We start from the raw sequence: 23,883 nt of genomic DNA on the forward strand, positions 1-23,883 counted from the left end.
GCCTGACAGAGTGTTTTGCTTTGCCTGTGGTCCTTGGGCCAACTGTTTCTTGCTAGTTGTTTTAGGTGTTATATATTGACTTCTTACTATGGAAGATGATTGCTTAGTGTTCCTGAAGACCCGTCAACTTTCCTTCTCCATCCTACTCATGTATCAGAATTTGTTGGTTAGATAATTATAGAGTATTTACATTGTTCTGCCTCTATAGCTGTTATTTATACTTTAGTAACACAGTGCATTGTGATTACACTTTCCTTTTCTGTATAGCCTTTTGTTTTGTCTTGGAGTTAATAATTGTCTCATGTTTTTCCTTTGCTTAATTCTGAATGTGCCCATCACTACTCCATCCAGAAACCTCTGCCTGAGATATTAATCTCCTCTCTGGAAGTGTTTTGTATTGCTCGAGGGGACATCCTTCCTGGAACCTCTGCCCCCGGCTGCCAGTCACATTGGCTGCTCCCTGAGCCACCTCTTGGCCTGTGTGCAGGGGTGGCATCCTGGTGGTTCTCTTTTGCTGTCTCCTATATGCGTCTCTGGTTGCTCAGTTTCATGTCTTCCTCTTCTTCAATTTACTCCCTTATTTGGGGATGCAGAAGAACGCATCCTCCATTAACTTCCTCAGAAAGACTACTTTTTCCTTTAACTTTTTATTTTGAAAAAAAGTTAAACCTAGAGAAAAGTTGTAAGAATTTTACAATCAATATGCATTTTAAATATTTTACCACATTTGCTATTTCTCTCTCTCTCTTTCTTTCTCTCTCTCCTCTCCGTCCCTCTCCCACTCTCTACCAATCTAATTATCTCTATGCAAACTATTTGAGGATCATTTACAGATGTCAGAGTTTCACCCTTAAATGCTTCACTGTATTCTTTCAGAAAGTCACGAATGTAGACCTAACTTGCATAGCAACAGTACACTCATCACACTCAGGAAATTTAGCATCAATACAATAATGTTATCTAAAATATGTCCATACTCACATTTCCTCAAGTGTCCCAATAACGTCCTTCACTTATCATTTTTTCCTTCCACCCAGGATACAATCGCTTGGTCTTGCACTGCATTTAGTTGTTAGGTTTCTATAGTCTACTTTAATCAGAAGGTTTCACTAACCCTTTGTTTCCCCTAGTTTTCATAAAATTGACATTTTTGAAGATTCCAGGAGAGTTTTTTGCAGAATTCCCTCAATTTGGATTTTTCTCATTTCTCATGATTATATTCAGGTTAAACGTATTTTATTTTATGTAGGTATGTTGTATACGTCATGTTTTATATATCCTTAAAAGGGTTGTTTCTTAGAAGGTTTAGTTCTTTACCTTGGAGACTGATGTAAGCTATATAGAAAACAAATACATAAAGATTCATATGCATATGCATACACACACACAAAGTTTGTGCATGATTTCGTGTGGCCACAGACTTTCCCTTGAAGCCTGTCCATGCAAGTGCATGAAACGTTGGCAAAGACTGCTGTAAACGCAATTGACTTGGGTGATGGGACTCACACTGCCACTACTCAGAAATAATGCCTGAGTTACTTTTGAAGTCACTTAATATTTCTTAGAAGTGGTACCTCTTAAGATACTGTTATGGGCTGACTTGTTCCCCCAAATCTCATGTGTTCAAGTTCTAACCCCCAGCACTTCAGAATGTGACTGTATTTGGAAATAGGATCTTTAAAGAGGTAATTATGTTAAAGTGAGGTCATTAGGGTGGGCCCTAATCCAATATGGCTGGTTTCCTTATGAGAAGAGAAGAGTGTAACGCAGACAGAGACACAGACATGTACACAGAGAGACAATTGTGTGAAGGCACAGGAGAAGACAGCTATCTGCAAGTCCAGGAGAGATGCCTTCGAAGAAACTTACCCTGCCAGCAACTTGATCTTGGACTTCTAGCCTTCAGAATTGTGAGAAAGTAGGGGCCAACCTGGTGGCGCAGTGGTTACGTGGGCATGTCCCGCTTCAGTGGCCCTGGGTTCGCTGGTTTGGATCCTGGGTGTGGACATGGCACCACTTGGTGAGCCATGCTGTGGCAGGCGTCCCACAGATAAAGTAGAGGAAGATGGGCACGGATGTTAGCTCAGGGCCAGTCTTCCTCAACAAAAAGTGGAGGATTGGCAGCAGATGTTATCTCAGGCTAATCTTCCTCAAAAAATAAGAAAAAGAATTGTGAGAAAATAAACCTCTGTTGTTTAAGCCCCCCAGTCTCGGGTACCTTGTTTGGCAGCCCTACACTCTAACACAAGTACTTTTCTGAATACTCTTAGAAAAGTTTATGATTTCTTCCTCTATGTCCCTGGTATTTCATTCATACCACTAGTATAGCACATATCACACTGTATTATGGTTGAAAATGTTTGTTTCTTCTGCCAGACTGAAGCTCTTTAGACTAGATACAGAAGCAACATTCTTGCATCTCCTGACACCTGGCAGAAACTCTGGGCCTTAGTGGTACTCAGTTATCATTTGTTACTCTGAATGGAATAACAGCATCCAAAGTACCATTATTTCAGGGGCAAGGCTTCCTTTGAGGTAATAGCTATTTCTGCAATGCTGCATATAGAGAAAGATTTTCATCACATACAAAGTTATATCTATAAGGTTGTTAGAATCTATAACACCTTGTTAAGCCATGCTGTGGCAGGTGTCCTACATAGAAAGAAGAGGAAGATGGGCACGGATATTAGCTTGGGGCCATTCTATCTCAGCAAAAAAGAGGAGAATTGGCAGAAGATGTTATCTCAGGGCTAATCTTCATCAAAAAAGTGTTAAAACATCAGCTGTATTTCAAATGAAAAGTCATAAACATTATAATCATCCTCATCAATTTACTTAGTTCCATGTAATCAATTTTTGATCTTTTGTTAGTAGTTTTATGAGGTTGTCAGTTCTTCCTCTAGAGTTCTGGGATTTTTTACCCAGCTCAGTTTTATAATCTGAAAGTTTATCAGAAACCTGCATTCTAGAGCAAGTGTCAGAGTCCTTTCTGTGAATCTCTTTGAAGATGAAATATATTTGCACAAACATCAGAGCAAAACAACTATCTACAAATAACAAAACACTCAAAAATGGCAACTAAGACACTATTTTTTTCTGTAACATATAACACTTTGAGATAGTAACCAGAGTTACGACTGAAAACCAGGACAGATCAGAATTTTTGGAATGTTATATAATTAAAAAAAATTATATTAATAACATTTATCTATGCAGTATAAACTAGGAAGGCTTATTATTATTTATTTGGTAATGTTTTCTATGTAATTTAACATACCAAATAAGTTTAATTAGTTTAATATCTTCCTTTTTGTAGAAAGAGAGAACACATTTCTTTTAGGAGTCTCAAGGCTGATTGGAAATTTTAGAGTTCTCTTTTAAGTCAAAAGAAAGACTAATTTTGGGAGAAGTTTGTCAAAAATATCAAAAGGTTTTAAAACACTTGGTCAATAGGAAACAATGCTTAGTTATCCATTCAATCACAGTGACAACAAAAAATGTCAAAGGCAAACAAAGAGTTAAAACAGTAAAAAAACAAAACAAACAAAAAACAAACCTTAATAGAGAGACCTCAGTCTCTTTGAACATAAGAAATTATTTTAACAAAACATAGATTTTCTGTCTTTTAGGTAAACTTACTCAAAGCTGAAGAAAATGTTTTATAACCTCTTTATCCAGAGCAGACCAAAAGTTCAAGAAAACTATCTTTTTAAGAGAGAAAGCCAAATCTAATTTGGTACCAGCTTGCTTTTGACATTGAAACTTATTCATTTAATTGAAGTCATTTTAATCTCAGCCAAGTTGACCATGCACAAAACTCCTCAGAGTTTCACCTCCACAGACCTTCTGTCACTTACTTTTTACATTCAGAATTTGTCCCATGCCTTCTTCTCTTTTTTTCTTTCCTAGTACTCTAGGACAAATTTATCATTCTTAACAAAACAAACAAAAACATCTCTATTTTTTATATCTTCTTTACTGAAAACATATATTTTACTTTTCTTATATAAAGACTTTTTAGAAATACATTTTCTCATACAAAATTTCCCAGCATGCACAAAACATGTTTATCAATAAAGCCTAAACATCTTTTAGTTTCTCTGAGATAAGAAACCAAAGGCAGACAAATCTATGCCTGGTAATCAATTTTTAATATTTTATGTTGTTTTGAAATGACTTAGATACCCATAAACTTTTATTATTTAACTTAATTTAGTAAAACTCTAAAGTTCCTCATTATCAAAAAGATTTTGGAAGCTATTTTTCAAGCATCTATACCATAAATCATAATTATTGTACCCAAAAACTTTTACCCATTTTTATCTATTTAAATTATTTTTAGAGGCAACCATGATGACCTAGTGGTTAAAGTTCAGCATGCTCCGCTTCAGCGGCCTGGGTTTGGTTCCCGGGCATGGAACCACACCACTTGTTTGTCAGTAGCCATGCTGTGGTGGTGGCTTACACAGAAGAACCAGAAGAACTTGCAACTATACATAGCTATGTACTGGGGCTTTGGAGGAGGAAGGAAAAAAAAAGGAGGAAGATTGGCAATAGATGTTAGCTTAGGTCCAATCTTCCCCTAAAATAATAAATAAATAAATGAACAAATAAATAATTTGTTTCCAACAATTATGTTTTGATTACTCTCAAAAACTTCATGTGATGTTAGAGCAGTTAGCCATTATCTTGAATTAAGTATGTACACTATAACACCTAATTATTGTTAAAAATTTCTCCCCAAAACTTTCCTCCTTTTCACATTTAGTTAGTTTACTTGTTCCCAATAATTACAGTTAGATTGTCTACAAAACCCTCATGAGACATCAGACAAAATCAGCTATTATTCTGCTATTATTTTTTGCTGACAAATTTTGTAACAGAGATAACATGTTTTTATCATATCCAATGTTGATAACTCTGAAATCATATTTATTTCAATTTCAAAACCAAGACACTTAATTAAGCTTTCATTTACCAAAGATCATTTTGTATCAAGTTAACTTGAAAGACATCTGGGCTAGTTCCTATTATATTTAGAAATAACCTATAAAAGTGCTTACTCCAAGCCAATTAAATAGAGTTCTTTTAGAAATTATGTCATCTGGAGGCAGACAAATACATATAGAGACAGATAGACACAAACAGAGATCTTCACATTTTTAACCAGGTCTCAGGTACAAAACTCCAGAGAACAGTTGGGTCCAAACTGTTTTTCTGGCAAATACACCTGTTCAGGTATCCAAAGAGATTTACTAAAGATCTTTTTCTTTTTGCTGTAAGGATCCTTTTTAGAGCTCTTTTTGAAATCACTTTGTCTTTTAGAACTTTTTGCATATTGTCAATGCAAATAATCAATAACCAATCTTTAAATCACAATTGGGGTGAGTTTATTATGGGTCAACCCTCAGGACCATATATCTCAGGAGAGCCCTTTCACAAAGGAAGGGAGCGCTCCAAAGAAGTGAGGTGTACAGGATGGTTATATACCATCAAAGAACATGCATCACATATGATAGGAGTATCCCTTTTACAATGGTCACAAGATTACTTTGCTGGCAAAGCAATTTGGTGAACACAGCAGGTCAGTGGTCAAAAGGTAGGTGGTCACAAGGTGAGCATAGCAGGTCAGGAATTAACCATTAGTTTAGGGAGAGATGCTTAGCTTTAGGAAATGCTGATGTGGGGGCAGCTAGATCCTTATCTTTAAGGGCATTGTTCTTGTCTTTGGGACATGGTAAATATTTAAAGCAGATATATAATGCGTGCTTAACAGGCCAGGTCAGGCCCTTTTGGAAAAACAAGGTCAGGCTAGATTAGTTTTAACCCAAATGGCTTCCTCATATACTTCAATATATCCTACTGCTTGTCATTTATTTATCATTTTACCCCTTTTATCTATAATCTTTTGATAGAAAGCATTGATGCTCAAAATATTGTCCCTCGGTACCTGGGTGGTTGTTGCCTGCCCTGGGTGCATCATGTCCTTTGGTGCTAGGCTTTTATGTTATTTATTTGCCCAGTTGTCCACATTTGGGGGAAATAATCTGATATAGTGGACAAGCATAGAGGTGTATATATATTAACAGAGGAAGCATTTCATAGGTTTTCTGATTAATTTTAGATTGTTGCACAAACATTGTACATGTGCCTTTCTATGACTCCTTATGTTTACATTGTTTACAATTACAGAACTAGTACAGTAATGATAGTAATTCAATATTTGAAAAGATTATTTTAAAAATGAGTTCTTAGACATAGTCCTTATCAGAAAAGGAAATTTGTTCAGGATGGTAAGATCAATCCACCATCTCAAGTCGCTGAGCAATCATTACTCTAGGTCGCATGCCAGTTTTACAACACTGAGTAAAGAAAGCAGCAATTAGTTTGAATACTGTGACTATTACAAGAATTCCAAGAAGCAATTGAAATGGCAATCCAGATCAAGAATGGGAATGGACACCTGAAGGGAGCCAACCAAACAAATCAAGACTGGGTGTAGGATCACTTAAGGCATTCATCTGTTTTTTCACGTGCTTTAACAGAGGTAACACATTGGAAGATTCATCAGGCATAACAACACAGCATTCAGTTTGAATGACTGTACATGTACCATCTTGGGTTGCTCTTAGAATATCTAAGGCCATACTACTTTGCAAACAGCCTTTCTCATTAAAGACATTTCAGTATTTAATAAAGCTATTCCTGCTTGACTATCAGTAAGGGCTTGTTGAGTAAATTTAGTCAGATCTTCTATATGTGATATGACATCTTGTAGCCCCAAGGAAGGAAAAAATCTAGCCACTAGGTAGTCATACCAGTGGAACACTGAATAAGCCCATCTGACCTTAGGGAGGGGAGATTGGCAACAGATGTTGGCTCAGGGCGAATCGTTCCTTGTAGTCAAGAGAAGCCTAGGGTGCAGTGCCCTAGCCATCCAGGTGATAGCCAATGCCAGAGGTTTGTTGCATATAACCACTGAGTTCCATTAGGAACTACCTAATAATTGCCAGGTCTTCAAGACCAGTCTGTTCTAAATCAATCACCTTCTTTAAGTATGATAGTATTCTGACATGACTCGGGGGATATACAACCCATATTTTGAGTATAATCTAGTAGATTTTGTTTGGAATGATTTCTTGGTTCCCAACATGAAGGTGCTGGTGTGTTTAAAGATCCATGGCTAGGAGTAAGCCAAATATATCCATCCCCAAATTAGTGTGGAACCTTCCACAGTTCTCACTGTAATATCTGGTTTCTTTTGTTTATTTGTTACTTGTTTGGATAAGTGGATGGTCTTAGTAACACAAAAAGAGTAGCCATGCCCTGTATAATTAATAGTATGGGCTACTGGCTATGTTCAGGATCATAATTAGTAATATCAGATGAGCTGCAAACATTGGAACTAGATCTTTCCTTCATAATAAATTTCTTTAGAGCTTTCCAATCTGTGCCTTGAAAGGGAGAGACCCACCAAGGCAACCCAGAGGTGCTAAAAAGTAGAAGTTGGACACATATCCAACAATTGGACTTATTTTTGTGTGTAACAAAGGAATGTGCCCATTTCAGAAAAATGTTGCCATCAGAGGCCCATTTAGATGTGGACTGGAGAAACAAACGTAGTATCAGGAAAATCTTAAATGGCGCTTTTGTAGATAATTAAAAGTTTTTTTAATTGGCTTCTAATCTTCTTATAAAGTTGGGGGGAGTAAAGTATTGGGGTAGGAAAAAGGTAAGACGACCTAGAAATTGATTATTGTAGCAATTACATAAAGTTGAAACATTACAAGGGTTTAAATGAGGAGATGTAAGGTTAGGAATACAGGTCTGGTCTGGAGTCTTGTGACAGCCATCTACAGCAGATGTCGTCTTCTTATCCTGGTTTGGAGATGCTCACCTTGGGCAGTCAAAGTTGGGTGTCAGAGACTGGAGTTGAAACCGCTTCAGGTAGAGAAGCATTTTTTTCAAATGAGAAATGTGAATCTATGAGTCTACGCCTTTTGATTTTGCAGCACATGGGTTGGTTAAAAGTACCTGATATGGTCCTTTCCAGTGGGGCTCCAGAGAGTCCTTTATCTGGTGTCTTTCTCAATAAACAAAATCTTCAGGTTGTAATCCTTGGTCCTTGAGTTCTTCATCTCCCAGAACTCACTGTGAAAATAATCAGCTACTAACCTCTTATTTCTTTTAAGTGCCTCAATGAGACCTTGACAATAATGTGAAATATCTCCTTTAAGTAAAGTTTGTTCATACATTCATTTGTCTAATTGCTTAAGCTGTCCAGTTATTATTTCAAAAGGAGACAGCCACTGTTTACCCAAGGGTGTGAATCTAAGATTGAGGAGCACTGGTGGAAGAGCTTTTGGCCATATGAGATTAAATGCTTCTGAAACCTTTGCCAATTGAGTTTTGATTGTGCCATTAGTTGTTTCCACCAATCCTGGGGACTGGGTATGGTAAGTGCAGTGGAGATGCTGCATTATTGGCTAAATGTTACAAATAAATTTGATTAGTTGTCCAGTGAAATGAGTTCCTTGGTCACTATGTGACTCAGTAGGAATTCCCCAAATAGGAATTATTCTTTCCAATAGTAATTTACCTACTGTTAGAGCTGTGGCCCTTCTGCAAGGAAAGCCGTCAACCCAATGTGAAAACATACAGATCGTTACCGAATAGAGTTTTATCCTTGAGATGGTGGCATTTGGACAAAGTCCAATTGCCATACCTCAAAGGGTCCCTTAGGAAGGGGAAAGTGGCCTTGTGACCCATGAGGTGCTTTCCCTAGCTTGTAGTTTGGGCACTTAACACAACAAGTACAGGTTTATGGGCCACAGTTGGAGAAATTTTCCAAAAGTATTGTTTTCCCCATAAAATCATCTCTTCAGGTGCCCAATGGATTAATTGGTGTATATGCTGCAGCAGTGGCAATTGTGCTCCAATAGGTACTATGGGTTTCTTATTGGGCCTGAACCACATCTGTGAGGGGGTGTCAAAAATTCCCCCTTTTTGTTACCATAACTGTTTCTCTTCTTCCATGGCAGTTTCTTGAGCCTGTATAAGGAAGTCTTTTACTGGGTTAGCAGAGTTAATAGGAAGCAGCAGACATTCTTGAGGCTGGATAGGGCAAGCTTTCAAGGCTGCTTGTTTAGCAGTTGTATCAGCAAGTTGGTTTCCTTTAGCTTCCAAAGTACCAGATATGGAATGCCCTGGTATTTTAGTAATTGCTAGTTGTCTTGGTAGTTGTATAGAATTTAATAATTCTGCAACCTGTTTCCCATTCTTTGTAGGTTGACCTGAAGAGGTTAAAAACCCTCGTTTCCACAGCATTCTGAAGTCACGTGCTACTCCAAAAGCATAACAGCTGTCAGTGTAGATATTTGCTACCTGGTCTCTGGCCAATTGACAAACTCGAGTTAAACCAATTAATTTGGCTCGCTGTGCTGAATTTATCGCTGGTAAATAAGAACTCTCAGTATGTCCACTGAGGATGTTACTGCGTATCCAGCCTGATAATGTCCCTGTTCATCCTTTAAGTAAGACCCATCTGTAAACCAAATTAGATTAGCATTATCAATGAGAGTTTCTTGCACATCATTCCTAGGAGTAAGTAGGTAATCAGTTAATAAGATTCAGTCATGGGCATCTTCCTCCTGTGACACTGGAAGTAAAGTGGCAGGGTTAAGATTATTACATCAGGCTAAGGTAATATTAGGTGCAGAGAGCAACAGAACTTCATAGGAGGCTAGTTGGCTCACAGGGTAATGCTGAGTGTGATGAAAATTTAGGAGAGAGTCAACTGAGTGAGGAACATAGATAGTTGAAGAAAACCCCATCACTATTTCTTCAGTGGTCTCACATAAGAGGGCTTGCATAAGGGCTGCTGCTGAAGTGGCTCTCATATGAGGCAGAAGCCCTTTTGCCATGGAATCTAACTGCTGACTAAAATACCCTGTAGGTTGATGTTGATCTCCATGTTTTTGAGTTAAGATACCTAAGGCATTTCCTCTATCTTCATGTACAAAGAGGAAAAATGGCATGCTGTACTTAGGGTGTCCTGAGGCTGGCGCTTGAGCCAAAATAGACTTTAAGATAGTTACTGCCTTCTCTCCTTCTGGTGTCCATCCAATTAAATCAGGCTGGTCAGACGTTGGTAGTGTATATAAAGGTTGGGCAAAAAGTGAGAAGTTAGGTACCCAGTTCCTATAATATCCAGTTAGTCCTAGCAATCTCCTTAATTGTTTGTTGGTCTTAGCAGAGAAAAAGCCAAGATTTCTTTAATCCTTTCAGAATCAATCAACAGTCCTTCCTTAGATATTAGTGCCCTAGATACTTTACAATAGGCAGGCAAAGTTGTAGTTTGTCCTTGGACACTTTATGGCCCTTAGATGCTAACTGTTCTAATAGATAAATTGTGTCCTTCTGAGAATCCAACTTAGTCTTTGAACACAAGAGCAGAGCATCCACATATTGAATTAAAGTGGAGTCGTTAGGGAATTCTGTATTAGCTAAATCAGCCTTGAGTAGTGGGAAAAGTGATTGGGGCTTTCAGTATAGCCTGTGGCATAACTGTCAGGTATACTGGTGATCTTCTCACATGAAGGCAAAAAGATATCGACTATTCTTTTCTACAGGAATGCTAAAGAAGGCACTGCATAAATCAGTGACTGAGAAATAGCAGCTGTTAGTTGGAAGGGCAAAGTGTATGGGTTTGGAACCACAGGATGTTGGGGAGTCACAATGTTATTTATAGCTCTCACATCTTGAACAAATCTCCAGCCCTTCCTATTAGGCGTTTTTACTGGCAATATAGATAATATTACAGGGACTGGTACAAGGAAATGTAAGTCCCTTTTCAAGAAATTCCTTATGATAGGCCTTATCCCATTTAATGTCTCTGGTTAAGTGGATATTGCCAAATATTAGGTGGAGGCTTAGAGTTGTCCTCAGTCACCTTAATAGCAGTGGCCGAATTAATTTTCCCAATAGATGAAGAGAATGATGACCATAATTCTGTAGGCACTTGTATCAATAGGTCATCAGTTTTCTCTTCTATTTGAGTCATTGATTTCACAATCATCAACCTTTCAGTAACTACATTTTGATCAGCATCTTGATTTTCTAAATGTAAAACCATTTCACCCTTTTGTGAAAAGGCAATATGGGCATTATATGCTTCTAGAAGATCTCGTCCAATCAAGTGAGTTGGAGCACATTTAAGCATGAGAAACATATGTTTTCCTGTGATGATTCCTAATTGAAAAATTATTGGTTTGGATTTAAAAACCTGCATTGGAAAATTTGAAAACCCTACATTTTGAACTGTCTGTTTACTCCAAGGGAGAGGGCAGTGGATAAAGGTAGGGGTGAGGACAGATAATGTAGCCCTGGTATCTACAAGGGCCTTTGAAGTTTCCCCTTTGATAGTTATCTGTTTCCTCTAAGGTATTTGTGAGGAGGAGGGGAAGCGCCCACTGGTAAACCTGGAGCATCCCTATTCCTGTTTCCTGTTTATTGTCATCATGCCGTAAATCCCATTTGAGTTCCTGGCAATCTCGGTTGAAGTGACCAGGCTTTTTGCAATAGTAACAGGCATGGTCACTTCATTTTTGGTTAGATTTTAAAAGGATGGCTTTTCTTGGGCCACTAAGCTGTTGCAATTGTATACTCGTAACCTTAGTGGCTTTTTCTTTTCTCTGTAAGGTTTTAGTAGTTCATCTGCAGTAGCGACAAGAGCACTATTGTGCGTTAAAGTCCAAGCCAATTCATGTCTCTTAATTAAGTTTGCTAATTCCTCGTCTAATCCTTCTAAGAAAATTGAATTTAAAGTTGGATCATTTTGATGATCCTGAAAACTTTTGGGAGCCATTCCAGAGTGCTGTTTGAAGGTTTTCTCAAGCCTTTCACAATAATCAGAGATTCTTCAGGGCTATGCTTGCATTGATGGACTTTGGCCCAATCTATTTTCCTGGGAAAAACTTACAGGAATGGCTTTATATAAGTCTTGAGCAATATCTCTACACTCCTCAAGGTCATGAGGCTCATGCTTGTGGAAATCCTCCAGGGGATCTCTCCAATTTGCCTCTTTTATGCATTCCTTTGCTCTGCTCTCAGACACCAGCAAATGCACAAGCTGATAAAAATCTGAATATCCTGGTGCATATGTTCTAATAATTAAATGAAATTCTTGAGCAAACCTTAAAGGATCCTGCAAAAAGTTGGAGAAGTCCTTCATTAAATTCTTAAGTTCTGTTCTGGTCTAGGGAGTATACACAAGAACAGGCTTACCTCTGCCGGTAACAGGTTTCTCCTTAAAGGGAGACTATAACTTCAGGACTTTCAGTATCTGCTCCCTGAGAGTTACTCTTGTTTTCTCTAGGGGTGGAGGAGGAGGTGGATGAGAAGGAGGAGGAGGAGGAGGAAGCAGAGTGGACACGTTGGGGTATGGAAGTTCGTAAAGGAAAGGATATAAGGGTGTTGAGGGAGAAGAAGAAAGAGCTGAGCTCTGAGGCGCCAAAGCAGTGGTGGAGGAGATGGAAGAGATAAAGGGGGTGGGACAGCTTCTGACTTCTTATCTTTCCTTAATTCAGAGGCAGTCTCTGACTGTAAAGAAGTCATTTTATCATTATTATATTTTGAAGCCTCTAATTGCCAATTGTAATAAGCTTCCCACTTGTTTTGTTTTAGTTTTATAGTCTGCTTTTTCAGCTTATGTGTACAAATACAGTGGTTTTCACAGGTCAAACATTCCCCACTTTGGCCATTTAAGACCTAAGTCATCCTTAATTAAGGTTTCCTGTTTTGTTAAAGACTTGCAAGCATTGTTTCTGTGTGCATTGTACATGAAACCAGCTGGAGTTCCAGTGCGGGGGTTGGCTGTCTGGGAGCTGGCAGGCTTTACAAGCCTATTTTCCCATTCTATTTTATTTTATTTTTATTATAAAGTCTGAACAATTTCTAAGGACAGCGTCGTGGGTCAGAAGTGTGCCACTTCTGAGTGTTAGTCCCTAAAGAAATGTCATGAACACTCTCTTACGTTTCTTGGTTTCTCTTGCTGGCCGTCTAAAATGGCCATGGGGGCTCAGAGCGTGTGAGCAACCAGCTCTTATATGTGCTCCCTTGGACAAGCCTTTAATTAATTAATGTGAATGATAGTGGAGTTCCCTGTGGGACCACGAGCATTGATCCTCTGACACTCCCACAAGATTCTCAGTCGCCTGAGAATGCCTTTTGGCCTGGAGGAGTGGGTGTCCCTTTTCTTCGGAGCTGAGCAAGTTCAGACTCTCATTTCTCTATCAAGCAGTTTGTCCAGACTTTATAAATGCAGATATTTTCAATTTTAAAGCTGAATTAAAAGGACAATCAACTCAGTTCACTCCAAGCTTCTCCTAAGCTCCCCTGGCCTAGGAAATAACTCCTAGGTTTCTCTTCACTTAGGAAACGTACCGGTACCCCTCAAATTTTCTAGTCTCAAGACCTTAAACAGCTCATATAAACTCTTTGAATGTCAACTTAAAATAAGGAGGTTTGGGTTTCAGGAGAGCTTACTGGTGTCACCCGAAGAATGCAGTGACCCAGGGGGCCTCAATGGGCCTCTGTGATACCAAGCGCCAGTCCAATGTAGATTCTGAGTGATCTCCAGTGGCTTTCACTGAAATCCTGCTGTGAATACACCAAGAAATGTCAACGCAAATAATCCACAACCCATCCATAAATCAAAATTGGGATGAATTTATTATGAACCACCCCTCAAGACCGTATCGCCCAGGAGAGTCCTTTCACAAAGGAAGGGAGCGCTCTAAAGAAGTGAGGTGTGCAGCGTGGTTATATACACCGTCAAAGAGCATACATCACGTGTGATAGGAATGTCCCTTTTACAATAGTCATGACATTGCCTTGCCGGCACAGCAGTTCAGTGAACAGAGCAGGTTGGTGGTTACAAAGTGGATGGTCACAAGGTGAGCACAGCAGGTCAGCAATTTAATCCTTAGTTTAGGGAGAGATGCTTTTGCTTAAGGAAATGCCAATGTGGAGGAAATTGCATCCTTGTCTTTAAGGGTATTGTTCTTGCCTTTGGGACATGGTAAATATTTAAGCAGATATATAATGCATGCTCAATAGGCCACGTCATGCCCTTTTGGAAAAACAAGGTCAGGCCAGATTAGTTTTAACCCAAGTGGCTTCCCCATATACTCCACTATATCCTGTTGCTTGTCATTTTTTTATCAGTATTAATCAAAGACTGCATCCCATTGTGAGAGGTTTCGTTTCACTAGCATGGTTCACTCAATCTGGCATGTTTAATTATTTAGTTCTTTTCTTTTAAAGAGGCAGTAAGTGTTCCTGATTTCATTTAGAATCCTGAAAAGATTAAAATAGGCTTCCCTTTGGTTGTTTAATTTTATAGCTGGCTTTTTCCAATTGCATAAGCAAATACACCAGTTTGGGTAAACTGAAATTACCCCATTTCTTGAAACACAGAACAGTAATTGCAGGCACACAGATACACACACACACAAGCAAAATTGAGACTAGTCCACCAGATACTGCACAGTCCTTTACTGTTCTTTCCCTCAGGAGATGGCGCCTAAACAAGATAGACCCAAAAATCTTTTTGAATCCCCAGGCAGAGGGATTTTACTTGGGAATTTACCCCAAGGTGACTTACCCTGCTCCACATACGAGCCCTTCAACTCACCAGAAGCAAAAACAAACAAACAAACAAACAAATCTAGAGTTTGTTTCCTTGTCGCAAGAAACATGTGTCCAGGGCTAGTGGTGCTGGGTCAGACGGAAAGTACTGGGGACAGTCCCTAGGGCAAATCACCTAGGCAGCTGCTGGACTGCTACCCAGGAAATCCCAGTTGGTCTGGGGCCGCAGAGCCTTGGGCAAAGAGCCTCCTGTCTGGCTTGCCAAATGGTTGCCTAACACAAACACAGATTCATTTACTCATCGCACAGTAGGGCCAATAACTGAAATGTAACATCAGGCTTGTGGCAAGGAAAGAAGGTTTGTTATTACTGAAAGGCAGCCAGACGAGGATTAGGAGCTAAAACTCAGATCCACCTCCTCAAAGGGAAAACGGTAAGGGTTTTTATCTGGGGTTTTAGGTAGGGAAGGGGAGAGTGTGGCCTTGCTGGTTGGCGTCTTCACACCAGCGTGTGTTCAGCATTGTGAGGCTGAAGGTTAACATCTGGACCTTGAATTTCTGGAGAAGACAGCTCACTCATATACTAAGGAGAGACAGGAAGACCTGGTTAGTTTTAAACAACAGTTGATGATGCTGAATATGCACAGCTGTAGTTAGCAAAGATTATCTCAGAATTTTGGCTCTGGGGAAGAATTTTTAACCTCTTTGTTCTCAGTTTCAGTAGGGCAGATTTGTGCACGTGAGGCAAAGTTAGAGAAGCAGTCCTCCAGGCCCCAGGGACACCCTGAGAAATGACGGCTGTCCAGTAGAAAACAATTGCGACACCACAGAAGGTGTCAAATCAGGTTTCTGACTTTCTGAATCATCAGTTGTAGTAACCAATGGTTCAAGTGACAAGCTGGCACAGATTTCTCTGGTTCAGTACATCAGTGCCAGGCTGTGAAGCCTGGAAGAATTAGGGGGTAGATCGGGGATCAGCAATACTGCAAAGGGTCAGTTAGGAAATATTTGAGCTTTGTGGGCCGAGGGGCAAAACCAAAGATAATATGTAGGTTTGCATATGAAATCAAAGATGTGTGCACTTACAAGAGAGGAAAGAAATTTTCACAAACTTTTATTGATAAAATTCAAATTACTATAATAATAGAGTATATTTTTTTATGGTAATATGGGACATGGATAACAAGAATGGGACTCTTGTTTTTCCCCAAGGTTGAGGGATAACATTTTGTTTAATTGAGGTTCAAAATTAATGTTCCCTTTCACCAAGTTGATTATAAATGTTCATCTGTGCTGATCAGTCGTGAGATTGTGTGTGTTTCATTTTGGAAAATGTCTTTCCCCGCCATAGGTACTGCAAAATACTGATATCAGTTCATGAGCATTGATTCTACTTTATCATAACCCTTGCGTGGATGTCTAGGAACTCAGCCACTTTACTGATGTTTCAGTTCCAAGGACTTGGGTCCCATAGTCAATGCTGACATTTGCCTTGTCCTCTCTTGTATCCCATTGCCTCTCAGCCTTGGTTTGGCGTTGCTAACACCAGTCCCACCTAGACAGCTGGTTCTAGATTCAGCTCCAGTGTTGGATCTCCCATTGCCAGGGACTAGCGTCTGTCCTTCCTATACCAACGGCCTACGTGGTTAGCTTTCTGCTCACGGCATGCTCACCCTCTCCCTGTGGGTTTTTCTGCCTTTTCCTCCTGGTGGGCCCTCCTTGAAGTTGGCCACCTGCCCACCTATCCCTGCTGTTATGTTATTTGAGGTCTCCCTGCCTTGATGGGCTCCTTCTTGCTGCTGGACCTGAGCCTGGTGTCTGCTTCCCCTCACCACCCCACTGCATGGATCAAGTTTCTGTGGACTTTCCCAGTCTGGCTTGTGCAAAAACCATCCAGGCTCTAGTGCCAGAACCAGAATGAACAGGTTTATGAGACTTAAGGAAGTTGATATCAACAGGCCTCTGGGCCCTTCCCGGGACTACAGCTAGTGGGTTTCCTGTGATTTTAGAAAACTTCTTAGAATGCTGTGGACACAGGGACCTTGTAGAATGTGAAAAATGTTTATGATTGATGAGGGATGTGAGGGCGGCTGCCTTTCAGAGCACATTCTAGGCCATCAAGCATCAGAATATGCAGAGTGAGGCGTTCAGAACCCAGAAGGTGCCGATTGTTCTGAAGCTGAAGGGAAAAGAAGAAGGAGGCTTCTAAGTTCAAGCAACTTAGGAAGTGTAGGTTGAGATCTGGATGACTGAGACAGTCTATTCCAAAGTCTAAGTTGCGTGGAAGGTGTGGATTTGGCTGGTGTCCACTGCCCAGGTGAACTGTTAGGAATAAGTTTCTAAGACTTGAGAGATCGAAAGAGGTTGAGGTTTAGGGTTCAGTTAGGGGAGTTGCTATAGCAGAAAATAATAACTAGAGACTGGTTATGACTAGATGTTGGGCAAGGCCAACCTCTCTACTCTACCTACCTGTATATGCCCTGGGTAGATTCTCTGAGGTTTACTCACTTCAGGAGCCGAAGGACTAAGATATTTCCCCCTTATAATATTTAAAAGGTAGTAATTTAGAGATAATCTGAGATCACCTTAAAAATAAAGAAGACTTTGATGTTGAGTTAAAAAGAAGTTAAAAATCAACAAGACAGTCAGAAACCGAGAGAACAGATCCTGGAGGTCAAAATAAGGGGGAGAGGTCATAAATGAGGCAAAGTCTTAAAAAGAAGGAAAACTGTGAGAAGATGTTTAAAAGGTGTATCAGTCAGGGTTCTCCAGAAAAAAAGAACAGGGATAGAGAGAGGAGGAGGAGGGGGTGGGAGGGGAATGAATTGGCTCACGTGATTGTGGTGGCCAGCAAGATGGAAATTTATAGGGCAGGGCTGGCTGGCAGGCTGTAAACACAGGTTAATGCCTTGGTCTTGAGGCGAATTTCTTCTTCTCTAGTTAAACTCATTTTGTTCTCAAGGCCTTCAACTGGTTGGATGAGGCCCACTCACATTAGTGAGGGTAATGTCTTTTACTTAATGTCAACTGATTGTGGATGTTACCCGTCTACAAAATACCATCACACCACCACCCTAGATTAGTGTTTGATTAAATAACTGGTTGCTATGGCCTAGCCAAGTCAACACGCAAGACTAAGCACCACAGAGGGGAAGATAACAGCAGGAGTGCTGTGAACCAGTGTCCAGCAGATGAGATAGATTGTCCTAAGGGCAGAGAGGCAATTAGAACCCTGAAGCCCAGAAAAATGGAAAGCAAATGTCAGATGTTGAGATAAAAGCCATGGATCCTAGGAATCTCCTAATTTTGAGGCAAATTGTGATGTAGGCTTGATCTTCCTTTTACACATTCAGTTTGAGTCAACAATGACAATAACAACAAAACACCCTGAAGAGGGAATCTGAGGACCTGGTGGAATCTGACTTCTGCGCTGTCACTAACCAAGGTGATCTTGGGCAAGTGATCCGGCCCCTTGGGTCCTGTGGCCTTATCTGCAAAATGACCAAGTTTGATTAGAAGCCAGAGTGAATGGTTGCAGAAGAGAATTCAAAAGTGTATTCACTGCTCAAAGCAAAGTGTTTACACTGACCTTGGATACGTATAAAACCCCTTGGCTGCATGTAAAATCCCATATCAAAAGCACTGATGTCTTAGCCCAAACTCCAGAAGATTCTGATTCAGTTGAAGTGGAGCCTGGGCTTCAGAATTTAAAAAGATAAAATTAAAAACCTACTTTGGCTGCTTCTAAGTTTATCTTGTGCTGAGAACCACTTGTCAAAGGTATTCAAATACGTTTTGGTTCATTTCTGGATTTTAAAGTCCTGGTAATCCATTGTGGTCCACGGAAGAAGTCTGCAAGACCCTGGATTAGACGATCTTGGTGGCATCTTCTAGTTTGAAAACTAATTCCTTCTGTTACAGCCACTAATGCAGATGTTTCCACTAGTGAGGCCTGTGGGTGGAAGTGGTGAAGTGGGGATGTCCTGGACCGAGACAGTGATGGGGAAAGAGGGCTCAAACCCTCACAGCCATGAGAGGAAACGTGGTTCTTATGCTGAAGATGTTTCCTTACAGGAGTGGACTTCACAGAAAAAGGGGTTTGATGTGATTTTCAGAAATATCCTTAACACTTAGGAGTCATTGTATATTAGGATGGATTCTTATCCTCTTTCTTTCCTCTGCTTTTAGGGTTGGAATAGTTTAGAAAAGTATTTTCCAAAGAGTGGACTGCAGCCTATAGGGTTTTTACAATCTTTACGTTAGAAAAGAGTTCTTGAGCTTCATTTGACCAGAGAGGTTATCAAAGGACTGATGTTCCCTGGGATCAAGCTTTGAGAATTTCTGCCTCAGGGTCATTTAAACTAGAAGAGCTTAATGCCCACCATTTACTGTAGCACTCTTTGACCACAGTGCTATTTATTTAGCTTCTTTCATCATAAACCTGTAACCCCTTGGCTGCATGAAGGACTTGCATCAGGATGCTGTGGTCAATATATATATAAAAAAGAGAGAGTTTAATTGGTTAGTGAAAGTTTCCTTGGGTTTGGGGAGTTAGAAGACTTGGGTTCTAGTTCCACTTCTGGCGTCTGGTAACTATGTGACTTGGGACAGGTGAGTCCCATCACTTAATGTCAAATAATCAGAGCCTTACTTTACTCATTTACAAAATAGGGCTGAAATGTTTATAACGGATATTGTTAAGTTTGACATGACATAATGCATATAAAAACATATCAAATTATGAACAATGTAAAAAACAAGACATAATTATCACATAATTAAGTACTTTATATAGGTTCAACAGAGTTGGAATTCCTGCTATGGTTAAAGCACATTTTTAATATGTTGGTTTTCAACTGTGACATGAAGTTTATATAAATGTAGAAACTCCCTTGAATTTCTGTAACAAGGCCTTTTGTTTTGGGTTATTTTTAAAGAAAATAATGGTCAGATTGTATTAAAATTTGATTATTGTAGCATTCTTTTTACATACATTTTGATTAACATTTAGTATAAACTGTGAAGAGGACAAGATTGTCTACAGTGTACTGGAAATGAACTTTCATCTCTCAACACTATTGTCACTACAGTTTTTTTCCTCTCTCTCGATTGCCCAATCACTAAAGAGCTGTGACCTTCCTAAACATTTAAAAAAGTCAGCCCCAGCCATGTAACTCGTACAGTTTCTCTGCCAGACTAGCAAAAGGAAGGAATACTGTAGTCTTCTAGTAAAACAGGTTTATCTAGTTAACAGAACAATGGATTCTATGCTGTCTTTATCAATGGAAGAACCTGTTAAGAAGAACTCTATTAAGAAACTTAAAATAATTTGTATTGTAAGTATACTTTTCAATTCTAGTCTTTCTAGCATTGTGACAAATGTTAAGTGTATGACTCCCCTTTTATATTTGTTTGCGTTGCTATTTAAATGTAACATTTTAAGTAATTGTGTTCAGTTTTATCCCTTATGACAACTCTAATGCCAAGTTAATACTTTTAATCATATTTTACAAATTTGAGTAACAGCAAATTAATATTTGATCAATCTAAAAAGTTGGGATCAGTGGCAGGACACTTTGCGGCATTGATTTTTCTCTGATTATAATTGGTAACCTCCAAAGTTACCTTTTTATTGCATGAATATTTTAAGACCAGAGAGTGAGAAATTAAAATCACCAATCTTATATTCTTTATTGGACTGCTGATTTTATCTCATTTTATTTAACTCCTAAAGATAGTCTCTTTTGACTATTTTCACTTCGTTATTCCTTTATATGGTAAGATCTTCCCTGTCATGAAAAAAAATCTTTCTTTGATTGTATTACTCTTTCTTTTTCCTTTACCATCAAACTTTTGGGAAAGAGGGAGTTGTATCCACTGCCTGGGTTTTCTCACTACCCAACTTCTGTTCTCTGGCTTTGTGCTTACTGTCATCCCCTCGAAAGTTGGTCCTTCTCCCCTGTCCTTGTCCTGCTGAGTATCCATAACAACAATATATGGATGTTGTTGAGTATTTTCTCATTTTGAATTGTTCTCTCCCTTTGCTTGAATGATGGCCTTGAAATTTCCATTTTTATGATGTTTCTCCTCACCTGCGTTCTTGGCTGATTTATCTTTCTTCTCATTGCACGTTGCACATAGTGTTCCACCAAACCCTGTCTAAGGATCTTTGCTTCGGGCAACCTCATCTTCTTTCATGGTTTTAAGAGTCATATTCTCAACTGAGAATTCTAAGTAAGCCGCCAGCTCTAACCTCTTGCTGAGTTTTGGTCACAGAATTTCAGATGCCTGCTTGCCTTCTCCTCATCCAGGACCTCAAGCCAAAATCAAGTGCACAAAATTCTCTCGCCTATCCTGCTGCAGTTTTCTCCTGACTTCCCTGCTCTAGTTGGTGTCACCCCCATTCCGTGACTCAAGCACAGTTTTGAGGAGTAAATGAAACATGTGGAAGCACTGGGCCCAGTGACTGGAACAAAGGAGACCGTGAAGACATTCTATTTATTCAGTATTCTTCTGGGAACTTTGAGTGGTCTTCTAGCTCTTAGGCCGTTTATTATATTTATCCTATCTCACAAAGTCAGGAAATTATAAACTCCTTGGGAAGAAAACTTGGACATCATTTATTTCCCTTCTTTGTGTCTTTCTCGGGTTTATTAGTACATATAATATTTTAAAATCGTAGTTTGAAAGGTACCCTAATATTCCCAAATTTTAACGAAAGTTTCAATTAACAAATTTAAAAGTATGTACTGTGTTTCTAGGATGTTTTATTCAGCTGAACCAAAGCCAAATGCTGCGTTCTCAGTGACTGCTGGAGCCTAGAGTGCTCCTCTCTGCACTTTGTAGAGAGCTTGAGCTAGGTTAGGATACAGATGCACCTCGATATCAAGAAACTTATTCAGAAGTACATATTTAGAGCAAATGAATATATGGGAGATTGAAAATGAAACTTCTTACTCTCAAGGAGCTTACAGAATAATGCAGAGAGACGCTAAGATTTAACACAACACAGTTTTAAAGCCTCAAAGGACAGCAAGATGTTTATTTTTCCAGCAAGTTTGAATGGTGAATGGACCAGCCCTAAGATGTCAACCAAACTATGCCAATTTGTAAATCTATGATGCATGAAATTTACCATGGGAAAGTTTCCCAGTGTTTTGTTCCCTTGTAGTATTCCTAGCCACGCTCCCCTGTGGCTTTCGAGCGTCATAATAAGGAACTAAGTGCGAATGCTGTTATTTAATAACTGTTTATGATCCCCTTTTCCTCTCCATCCTCTCCACTGAATGCACACCTGCTGGAGGGTCATTGACCCTTGGGATAGCTTTGAAACTTCATATGATCATTGTTTTCATAGTTTTAACATATTTCCCCAATTGTTGAATTCTCTTGTATTGTAAGAGTTAGATATGTTAATTTTTCAGCTGATTTTCAGAATAAATATAAACAAAAAATCAGCAGTTTATGTAGGTCTTTATTATCTAAGCAAATTTTGATGCTATATTTTTCTCCTTCATAAAAGTGGTATATTTTAAACCACAACAAAAGTTACTGGTAGTGTAAAACAGTTTCCTAAGGAATCTGTGTGTGTTGCATTTATATTCTTTATGGCAATACATGGTATTCAAGCTCTGTCATCCAGCATGCTTATCATTGGACTTGATGGATGGAGAAAGAGGTCAGTGGGAAGAATTCTCTTTAATTATGTCACAGTTTAATTCTAGTCAGAGCATGAAGTCCACTACACTGAAAAGCTTTGTCAGCAGTCGTGGTAATGAATGACACACATGATGTTTGGTCACACAGCTTCCAAGTTACCCTAAATCATTAGATTGAGCTGTAGATGAAAGCAGATTGTTTGCCAGTTAATTAATTGGACACTGTATTTTTAAGATGTTAAGTATTCTCATTATCTTCTGATGAACGGGGTAGGGAAAAAGAACCCTGCTCCCTAGGAATGAAGTAGTTAACATTTCACAGTTTTGGAATGCTTTTAGAGAAATGATTTCCAAACAGCTCTCTAGTTAAGAAAGAAAACTGGGCAAAAGGTAAATGGCTCCATTGGTTTCCTTCACACTTTAACTCAATCTGGGATTAAGCTCACTGGGACTCCCGTATTTGAATTTGAAGATCTGTAATAAATAGTGTTTAAAAATTCTTCCCAAACCTGTATTTCCAGGCATTAAATATAATTATGTACCTCTATCGTTGTTGGATCTGGTGTCAGGCATAACTAGCACACTGTGTGCCCTTAATATTCACTGAGGGAGGTTGGTTGTCTTAGGGAGGATTTCCGTACATTTTAAAATATTGTAAGGTCACTTTCCTTTTTTGTAATAGGTTCTTCTCGCTTTGTTGGTGATTGTGTCACTTGGATTAGGGCTGGGCCTTGGACTCAGGCAACCGGAAAAGCAAGGTATACCCCTCAGCAATGCCTCGGAACACGCTATGGCGCCGCTTTCCCCTCACCTTCACCTGTGAACACGTGTGCACTCCTCTCCCAAGCCCTTTCTCTCCTCCGTGCGGCGCTCTCTTACGAGGCTTCTCCTTCTGCCAACCCCACTTACTGGGAGCCCGCATCCCTGGTTGGCACTGTCCACTGTCTTTTCTGGATTTCGCTTTTGCCCTCCTCCCCCTGCTCCTTTGCGATTCATATCACTCCAGAGTTTTCTCTGACTTTTCCTCACCTTCATCGAGGACTTTGATCCCTGATGAGAGCTTCCTTCTGTCCCCGCTCCTCCTCTAATCTTTACTGTCTGGTGATAAACTTGGCCTCGAAAGTCTTGGTTGCTCCATTCCCAGGACCTCCTGCCCCACTCCTGCCCCTTGATATCACGTTAGTGTTGCTCCATCCCTGAAATCTCCCTGTGTCTTGGTTGGGCAGTGTCACATTCCTGCAACGTAGTGCAGAATAAAAGCTTCACATTTTTTCTCTCGTAAGAAGGAAAAAAAACAAAAAGGAGATGCATGCCCCAAAATATCAATAGACCTCATGTTTCTTTTGTCATATCCCATTAGTATGCATAGTAAATAAACCACTTACAAGTGGCTCTATAAAAAGCACTTTCTATAGTCTTGTCATGTGTTGTTTTGACACTTGTACTAAGGGGAAGTATGAGGTCAAATGTTAGATCATTTATTCCCCTTTTTAATTTGGCTGATTAACTACTAGTTTGACTCCAGTGGGGAAAGTCTTCTCACTCCTTCATTAGGGAAGATGACTGACAATCTCCAG

At 39.5% G+C, this 23,883-nt stretch overlaps 1 protein-coding gene across 3 annotated transcripts in view; it reads left to right on the top strand.

Moving 5' to 3' along the window:
- Window positions 1–23,883, top strand: part of LOC106835758 (ectonucleotide pyrophosphatase/phosphodiesterase family member 3-like) — a 110,490-nt gene that overhangs the window by 14,869 nt on the left and 71,738 nt on the right. For 2 of the 3 annotated variants that reach the window (XM_070496352.1, XM_070496354.1), the window contains exon 2: window positions 22,989–23,064. The exons of the other annotated variant lie outside the window; for it this stretch is intronic. The gene's annotated coding sequence lies outside the window, so the exon portion shown is untranslated. The remainder of the gene's footprint in view (window positions 1–22,988; window positions 23,065–23,883) is intronic. 3 annotated transcript variants of the gene reach the window in all.

The sequence above is a fragment of the Equus asinus genome, chromosome 24 (genome assembly GCF_041296235.1).
Source record: "Equus asinus isolate D_3611 breed Donkey chromosome 24, EquAss-T2T_v2, whole genome shotgun sequence".
Taxonomy (NCBI): Eukaryota; Metazoa; Chordata; class Mammalia; order Perissodactyla; family Equidae; genus Equus; species Equus asinus.